The following is a 10,046-nucleotide window of genomic DNA, read 5'->3' on the forward strand; positions in this document are numbered from 1 at the left end:
AGAAGGTTGGCACACATTCTGCATCCTCGATCCCGACGACTCGTGTCTTGCGCTTGAACCTTAGCAAGATTTCCTCCAAATTGGTGCATTTACGACTCCACATTGGCTTCTTTCTTTCATATTCGCCTCACAACCCTACCCGCATGAAAGTAACATAACTACACACATATTAGCGTTAAAAACCCGAGAAAAGTAATTCTCAACACAAGGAAAGAACACTTCGTATTCTTATCGCACAAGCACTTATCACTTGCTCACATATATTAGATCACGAATGGATTAGATGGGGAGACTTGTATCATCACGCCGAGAAATTCGGTGTTGGTAGCCCTCCATGTTAGGTTAAGCCGAAGAAGAGTAGGTTTACTCCTATTTGAGATTCCCTTGTACTTAATGCAATCGTAGGAATGTGGATTTGGAAGAAATTCCTATCAACGTTTATATGGGATTAGGGTTCAATCGCCGAGAAATTGGGGTTGTTCTAATCTAGAAATCTCTTGGTCCAATTTACCCTTGCATCTTTTAATCATCATCCATGTTTCATGATAACCCCTCAAGGAGATCCACATCCATAGGCATTTGCATTACATTGATTTTCTTGCTTGCTCATTGCTTGTTCTCTCTAATTTGTTGGTAATCTTGTATTTAGTTTTAATTGCATCTAGTGGAGTAAATCCCCTCACTTAAGATCTTAGGCTAGATAATAGCTCGAGAAGGAGTAATAGGAGATCTTAGCCCCGTGGAATATGATCCTCGTGTCTTCACACGAGGTATTACTTGGTGATCCCGTACACTTGCAGGGAAGAAATCAGAATGCTTGTCGAATTATTTCTCCCTTAGAGTGACACTAAGGTTGAGAGTCCATCTTGGTAGCCCTTGTGGATGAGTGACACACCATGAGGGTTAGACAATGCTAGATTGGAGAGGGTTGAAAGGGTGAGTCGAGAGGTAGTGGAGCATCCCCTTTCTCCTCCAGTGTGATTTATCCTACCTCCATGTTCCTAGAGTTCTTTGCGATCACAATAGAATGAAGTGCTAAGAGAGAAACTCCGTTGGGGCTTAGTTGCACGAGCGACAAAGTGATGCGTTGAAGTAATCCTTAGTATCTGAGGCTTAATTGTGACTAGGGGTCTTTCGCCTGGACCAAAGGGTTAGATCTACATATAGGAATAGGGTTTATCACTTGGAATCCCTAGAGCTTCTTGCAATTGTATACAGTGTGAGGTGTTGAGACTGAGCAATTTCTCTGTCGGGGCATAGTGTAGAGTTAGTCACAGTTGACCTTAGGTTTAGGACCGTGTATTTTAGGATTTCCACGACTCATTAAGAATCAGTGAGGAGACATAATAGTTGGTCTTGCACTTGAATCAATAACCTTAGGGGTAGTAATGTCCGAGTGCCCCTCTTTCTATCGATTGTCTTTTTTCTCATTTTATTGTGCTTCTCTTTCTTATTTTCTTTTAGTTCTTTCACATGAATTTTATTCTCACTATCATTGATTCATCTTCATCATAGTTAAATAGCAATCTTGGTGCTTCTGATCACTATTCCCTATGGATACGATATCCCACTCACCTGGGAATTTATTACTTCGACGAACCCGTGCACTTGCGGGTCACACGCAAGAGACGTTATCAGACGACAAGGGGTTTTCTCTATGGATTGCTTGCATTTATCTTTGATTTTATCATTGATATTGTATTGCTCCATGAAGAGCTAACCCCTAGTGGAAGCTTGGACTTGTAAACCCTAGGATGATTTTGTTTCATTGACTTCCATTATGTTTTCTTTAACTGATGTTTTAATTGAGTTTCAATCATGTACGTTGGTTGATTAGATTTTTCCTTAGAGTTACACTAGGGTTGAGAATCTATCTAGGTAATCCTTTGAAGGGGTATCAACTTCATTAGGATTAGACTTCGCAAGATTGAAGAGGGTTGAGAGGGTGAGTCGAGAGGTAGTGGAACGCCCCCTTTTCCTTCCGACGTGATATATCCTACTTCAATGTTCCAAAAGTTCTTTACAGTCATGATAGAGTGAAGTGCTAAGAGATAAATGCCACTGGGCTTAATTCGTGAGCAACAGAGTGGAGTGTTGAAGTAATCCTTGGTGCTGGGCCTTAATCGTGACTAGGGGTCTTTCGCCTGGACCAAAGGGTTAGATCTATATTAGGGAATAGGGTTTATCACTTGGAATCCCAAGAGCTTCAAGCAGTCCTATACAATGTGAGGCATCGAGAGTATCCCATTCCGCTGGGGCATAGTGTAAAGGGCATAGTGTTTATGAACAACTATTCCCTATGGATTCGACTACCCACTCACCGGGTATTTTTATTACTCGATAAACTGTGCACTTGTAGTACACACACACAAGGGTGTGTCATGTTTTTTAGCGCCTACATGGGAATAGGTATTTTTAGAAGCATTTGCACTTTACTATTTTTACTATTCATCACTTGTTCGATTTTACACTTTCCTATTCTTCCATCATTTTTGATTGCAACTCGGGTTATGACACGAGGCAACCCTTCGACATTAGTTAAAGGTGATCTAGACATTTGAAGGAGAATTCATAGATGGGGAAAGGAACTTGTACAAGAATGGACAAATAAAGTTGAGATAGAGGTTGAAGGGTCTGAAAATATGGTAGAACAACATGAGCAGCAGAGGACACACTCAGATTATGTAAGACACGTAGTTCTTGGCATGCAATCTAGCATTGTGAGGCCGCTGATTACAGCTCAGAGTTTTGAGCTCAAGCCAAGCTTTATCCAGATGTTATACCAGTCGATACAGTTTAATGGTTTGGCCGATGAGGATCCAAACAACTATATTGAGAATTTTCGAGAAGTGTACGACATGCTCAAGATTAATGGAGCCACAGATAATGCCATCAAATTGAGGGCCTTCGCATTTTTCTTGAAGGGGAGAGCAAAGCAACAGTTACACTCATTATCTAAAGCATCGATCACTACTTCGGAGGAGATTGTAGAAGCTTTCCTAGCTCGATATTTCTCTCCTGTAAAATCTATGAAGCTCAAGAATGAAATATCCTATTTTGTGCAAATGGAATTGGAGTCTCTTTTTTAGACATAGGATAGGTTCAAGGATCTCCTGTGGAAATGTCCTCAGCATAGGTTTCCCGAGTGGATGATTATCTATACATTCTACAATGGTTTGAACCCAAGCACAAAGCAATTACTTGATGCTACAGCAGGAGGTACTTTAGGTAGTAAAACCCCCGAAGAAGGCCAACAACTCATTGAGGAGATGGCTATGAACAATTATTAGTGGAATACACGAGACAAGAAGAAGATAGCCAGACTTCATGAGATCGATGCAGTTACATCATTGGCAGCCAAGGTTGAGTCCTTGAGTAAGAAGTTAGACACTCAAACTTCTCCTAGATTAGCGGCAGTGATGAGTTACACTGGATATGGGGGAGGACATGATTCATCTGATTGCCCGATTGCTATTGGTGCTACTTCTTCAGTGGAATAGGTGGATTTTGTAGGCAATGTAATGAGGGGTCAAGGAAATTCATATAGCAATACCTACAATCCCGGGTGAAGGAGGCACCAAAACCTTTCTTGGAGTAATCCAGGGCAACAAAAGGCCATGGTACCACCGGGTTTCCGATAACAACAATAACAACAAGCCCTGAATATGGAGAACAGAGTTTCAGAGTTAGAGAACTCACAACGCCCCTTGCGTGTAACCCGTAAGTGCATGGGTTTGTCGAAGTAATAAATCCCAAGTGAGTAGGGTATCTTATCCACAGAGAGTAGGGAATAAAAATACCTAAATTGCTACTTAACAAAGTGAAGATGAATAATGATTGTGTTGATAAGATGTGATGTAAATAGAAATAAAAGGAACAAGAATGAGAGGCACAAGTTAGTAAGAGCTAAGGCAATCGATAGAAGTGGGGTACTCGGACAATGCTCTCCCAAGGACTTATGCTTCAAGTGCAAGACCTACCATTATACTTCCTAATTAATGCTCAATGAGTCATGGAAATCCTAAAGCACACGGTCCAAAACCTAAGGTCAACCGTGACTAACCCTACACTGTATGCCGGTGGAGAAATCACTCAGTCTCAACACCTCACACTACACAAAGTTGTATAGAGTTCTAGGGATTCCAAGTGATAAACACTATTCCTATGTGTAGATTTAATCCTTTGGTCCAGGCGAAAGACCCCTAATTACAATTAAGCCACAGATACTAAGACCACTTCAACGTTTCACACTGTTGCTCGCGCAACTAAGCCCGAGCGGAGTTCATCCCTTAGCACTTCACTCTATTGTAACCGCAAAGAACTCTAGGAAATGGAGGTAGGATAAATCACACCGAAGGGGAAAGGGGACGCTTCGCTACCTCTCGACTCACCCTCTCAACCCTTTCCAATCTAGCTTTGTCTAACCCTCATGACGTGTTACCTATCTACAAAGATGACCAATATTGGCTCTCAACCCTAGTGTCACTCTAAGAGAGAAATCATTTAACATGCATTCAAGATTGGAACTCAAATAAAAGCATCAATTAAGGAAAGCATAATGGAAAGTCAGTGAAACAATAACATCCTATGGTTTACAAAAACCAAGTACCCACTATGGGGTTTAGCTCTCCATGGAGCACAATACAATCAACAATGAAATTGAAAGTAAAGATAAGCAGTCTATAAGAAACCACCCTCGGTATTCATATCGATGTTCTTGTGGAGTAGCCTCATCTTCTCCAAAGGTTCCCTTGTCCGGCCTAGGGCACACTTCACCGGATCGGTGCCGACGAAAGCTCCCCAATAACTTTCTTCCAAGCGAAGCGCGGTATCGAATCCGGAGACCCACTCCAAAGACGTGCCAAAAGCCTCTCAAAAGATGGAGAAACATTGGAGAGAAGGGGGAAAGAAGATCGCCAAAATCGGGCTGAATCGCGGTTTAAATAGGGCTTGAATCTGACATCCACACGCCCCTGTGGATTTTCCACACGGGCATGGATAATTTTCACACGCCGGTGTGGATTCTCTGGAAATCTGATTTTCGGACAATTGTGAACATTAACTGCTACACTATCTTGCTGTAGTGATTTACTTCAGTAACTTGCTACAGTACTTTACCGAAACACTCCCAATTACACATTTTTCATCGTGGCAACATAAACAGGCACACGTTTATACCGTAGATCTCAACTCTTCTTCAATCAAAAGCCTCTTTGGTGAAGATCTTGCTATCAATGCACACGTTGGGATACGCAAATGTGACTACCTTCGTGTCCCTCCAACTCATTGTAATGGCTTGAATACATGGAGGTTGGCACACATTCAAGTATCTTAGAGCCCCACTTGTGTCTTCGCGTTTGTTCCTTCGAAGATTCTACCAAATAGTGCGTTCACGATCTACTTTTGGCTTCTTTTCTTAATACTTAGCTTCACAACCCTACATGCACAAAAGAACACAAATACACATGTATTAGCGCTTAAACGTGATAAAAGTAATGCTCATCGAAAGGAAAGAACACTTCACATTCTTAACACACAAGCACTAATCAAGAACCGGATGACTAATTTAGAGAAGGCTTTGACCAAATTCATTCAATTATCAGATACGAGATTTCAGTCAGTTGAAGCCACACTTTGCCACCACACTGCATCATTGCATGACTTGGAGAACCAAGTGGGTCAAATTGCGAAGTCCTAAGATAAGCATTGTCCGAGTACCTACTGGGGCTAAGCGAAGTCCTAAGCGACAAACTCCACTGGAGCTTAGTTACGTGAGCAACAGAGTGAAGTGTTGAAGTAATCGTTGGTGCTGGGACTTAATCATAACTAAGGGTCTTTCTCTTGGACTAAAGGGTTAGATCTAAATTAGGGAATAGTGTTTATCACTTGGAATCCCTAGAGCTTCAAGCAGTCCTATACAGTGTGAGGCATTGAGAGTAACCATTTTTGTTAGAGCATAGTGTAAAGGGCTAGTCATGGTTGACCTTAGGTTTGGGACTATGTGTCTTTTGATCTCCATGACTCATTAAACATCAATTCGGAGATAAAATACTAGTCTTAGACTTGAAACAATAGTCCTAGGGTCAGCATTGTCCAACTATCCCATTTTACCATTCGTTTACCTCTCCTTACCCCTCTTGCTTTCCCTTTCTCTTTTACTTTTCTTTGCATTGATATTTTGAAGCAACATCACAACTTGGTTTTCACTCTAGCTAAATAACAATATTTTGTGTTTCTGAACAACTATTCCCTATGGATTCAACTACCCACTCACCGGGGTATTTTATTACTTCGACGACCCGTGAACTTGCGGTACACACACGTATGGGGTGTGTCAAGTTTTAGTGCCATTGCTGGGGAATAGACATTTTAGAAGCATTTGTACTTTGATATTTTAGCTATTCATCACTTGCTCTATTTCATACTTTTCTATTCTTCCATCATTCTGATTTGTTTTCTTTCTTTGATTGCAGCTCCAGGTTATAACCCGAGACAACTGATAAACGCCTAAATGTATGTATTTTATATGTATTAATCGTGTATTAATTGTGAACATGTTAACGAATTGATGCCCGTTTTATGTCTAAATTGGTTATTTCGAGTGTTGCAGGTCTTAAATGAGGTCAAACAATGCTCAAAAAAATGCAAATCGGATGAATTCGACATCAAAAAGCGGCATTTTTGGGGTCCCAGTCTGTAGCGAGCTGTAGCGACAGCATGGCGAGCCGTTGTTCTTCTGCTGCGACCATTTTGGGCTGGGAGTTTCACGGGCTCCATGCGCCCGCATGGATGCCCGTGAGGTTTCTTGAGAATTCTCAAGTCTCGATGCTTGTAGCAAAAACTACTGTAGAAAAAAATTCATGGCGAAAATCATGTGTGAGCACTTTGTAGCACGGCGAGGTTTTTGGGCATTTGGTGCATGAGCTTCACGGGCTCCATGCGCCCGCATGGAGCCCGCATGGACTGACGGGGTATATAAGAGCTGATTTCTTCTAGGGGCGAGGGAGGAGTTTTTGGGAGGGTTCTTCAAGCCGATTTTTCACCAATCTTTGAGAGGCAAGATTACATGTTTTTGGAGAAGGGAAATCTAAGGGAGAAGCTCGGATTTGGCTAGATCTTCATCGATCTCTTCTTTGGGAGTTTGTAGAGCGAGCGAGGGAAGCCGCCCCCATTGCGGCGTCCGTGGAAGCCTTTCCACCTAGCTTGGCTTGTCTTCCTTCTTCCATTGTTTGAGGGAGTTTTTATTATGCCTTTTTGTAGTTGTTTGCATGGATTTGTTGCTTGGATTTGTTTGTATGGGACGAGTAGACCCCAAGGTCACGGATGCTGGGTGAACCTTAGGGGTGAACTTTCATGTATTTGGATGATTTAAGTTTGTTTATTGCAATTGTTGTGTTTTGAGATTCATTCTTGGTGCTTTTGATGTGTTGCTTACATGAGAACTACTGTAAACCAAGCTGTTAGGGTTGTACTTGGTAGCGTGACCATCGCCCTTGTACTAGACACACCAAGTTTGGAAGGGATTCATGATGCGAATACGCCGTGACCATCGGGTGATTCATGCACCCCTCCACCATTAGGGGCTAGACCCGAGTTGTGTTCCGGCTCTAATTAGGGATTTCCCCACTTGTTAATGCAATCGTATGAGGATTTGATCGGAAGAAATTCGTGTCAATACTTATACGGATTAGGGGTCAATGGCGTGACCATCGGGTTGACCTAATCTAGGAAATCTCTAGGTCCAAACCTTCGATTGCATGACATTCTTAGCATCCTGTGCACTTTAGTAGCCCCTAGGGAATCCGCATCCGTGACCGTTCCTTTCCCACGATTTTATACCCCTCTCCGTATTTTTAGTCTCCACTTGTAGTTATCTTATTCAAATTAATAGATTAGAGAAACCTTTCGAATGCATCGGCTAGACATTAGCGAAGAGGAAGTAAGGGTAGATCCTTGGGCCCGGGGGAATCGACCCTCTCGTGCTCGCACAAGAGGTATTACTTGACGACTCCGTGCACTTGCGGAACACTCATCAAGTTTTTGGCGCCGTTGCCGGGGAACCACAAGGAATACTCGGAAAACTTAGAGTTTATTGATTTAGCCATTTTTTTCTTTTTATTTTGTTCATACGCTTCTTTTTTTGTACATATATCTCCATTCATTTAAAATTACTCTCCACTTTAAATATTTCTCTTTATCGATACCTCCCTAGTTATTCATTATCTACTATCATTAATGGATGCGACTAAGCGGTTGGATTGGTGCCTCTTATTTGCAAATCCCATGTTCGGATTTGCCACTTGAATCTCTAGCGAATTTGAACTAGAAGGAATGATGAGTTCACACATTTTTTTGACATTTGGAGGCGAGTGAGCGTTACAATGTGACGGGAGCTGTACCCTTTGGGAGAGCATGATGTGCAAGACCTATTCACGCATTATCACGGAATCCGATAGTGTGTTGCCGATGGGCTGAGCTTATTCCGCCTAATCTTTCCCCCATCCCTATTCATGAGAAAGTGAGGAACAATTCGATGCCTTTGGCATACCGGTTCATCAAATTGATGAGGAAATTGATTTTTCATCGGGGAAGTAGCTCGGGATCATCCGAATGTGAGATTCATGCTATGGAAGAGTGCGTGGATAGTAGCGACTCCACGGAAGGCGAGTAGAGGATTCGAGGATATTGATCTTGGGAAGTTTGGGAGACTAAAATCATCAATCGAGGAACCGCGGAACTAGAGCTGAAGCCGCTACCCAAACACACGGGTATGCATTTCTCGTAGAAGGGTCAAAGCTTCAATTATCATCGCCTCCGACGACCCCTAAACAAAAAAATCCGACCTTACGAGTGTACTAAAGAAGTATAAAAAAAGCAATTGCGTGGAAGATCTCGAGACATTAAGGGAATTAGCCCTTCTTTTACGTACACATAAGATTCTTATGGATGATACTCATAGGCCAGCGGCTATACCCCGAGAAGGCTTAATCCTAATATGAAAAGAAGTAGTGCGCGATGAGGGTGATCAAACTTCTTGATGCGAGGCATCATTTACCCCTATCTCGGCGGTGAGTGGGTAAGCCACATGCGAGTAGTGCCAAAGAAAGGGGAATGAGCGGTTGTCACTAATGAAAAAGAATGAATTAGTCCCCACTAGAACGAGTCACGAGGTTGGCGCGTATGCATCGACTCGAGAAAACTCAATGATGCTACTAGAAAAAGATCACTTCCCTCTACCTTTCATCGACCAAATGCTCGAGCGACTAGCGGGGCACTCATATTCTTGTTTCTTGGATGGCCTCTCCGGATATTTTTCAAATTCCCATTGCCCCGGAAGACCCGGGAGAAGACAACTTTTACATGCCCTTATGGTACTTTTCGCTTATCGCCGTATGCCCTTTGGATTATACAGCGCACCGACCACTTTCGGTGATGCATGATAGCTATATTTGACGATTTGGTGGAAGATATCATGGAGGTCTTCATGGATGATTTCTCGGTTTTTGGTAATTCTTTCGACCAATGCCTCAAAAATCTAGAGCGGGTCCTAGCGGATGTGAGGAAACTAACTTGGTTCTCAGGTGGGAAAAAGTGTCATTTCATGGTCAAGGAAGGCATTGTCTTTGGGTCATAAGATATCACAACAAGGAATTGAGGGTGGACAAGGCGAAGGTCTCCACTATCGAACAGCTGCCTCCCCCAACTCCGGTGAAGGCCATTCGGAGTTTTTTGGGCCATGCAGGTTTTTACAGAAGATTCGTCAAGGATTTTTCCTTAATTGCGGACCACTTACAAAGCTCCTTGAGAAGGGACGCGGCCTTTGAGTTCGATGATGAGTGTATGGCGCTTTCCTTACCCTCAAGAAAAAAACTTGTTGAGGCCCCGATCATCGTGTCCCACGATTGGAATTTACCTTTTTGAACTCATGTGCGATGCTAGCGACTTGCGATGAGGCGGGATTCTTGGGCAGCGCCGAGGGGTCATTTTCACCCTATATACTACATAAGCAAGACATTGAATGGTGCTCAGGAAAATTACACTACCAC

At 42.7% G+C, this 10,046-nt stretch overlaps 1 non-coding gene across 1 annotated transcript; it reads right to left on the reverse strand.

Moving 5' to 3' along the window:
- Positions 1-3,032: 3,032 nt before the first annotated feature.
- LOC120255348 lies at positions 3,033-3,139 on the reverse strand. The gene has a single exon (XR_005534983.1). It is a non-coding gene; the product is annotated as a small nucleolar RNA R71 (small nucleolar RNA).
- Between the last annotated feature and the right edge of the window lie 6,907 nt (positions 3,140-10,046).

Source organism: Dioscorea cayenensis, unplaced genomic scaffold, assembly GCF_009730915.1.
Source record: "Dioscorea cayenensis subsp. rotundata cultivar TDr96_F1 unplaced genomic scaffold, TDr96_F1_v2_PseudoChromosome.rev07_lg8_w22 25.fasta BLBR01000962.1, whole genome shotgun sequence".
Lineage (NCBI taxonomy): Eukaryota > Viridiplantae > Streptophyta > Magnoliopsida > Dioscoreales > Dioscoreaceae > Dioscorea > Dioscorea cayenensis.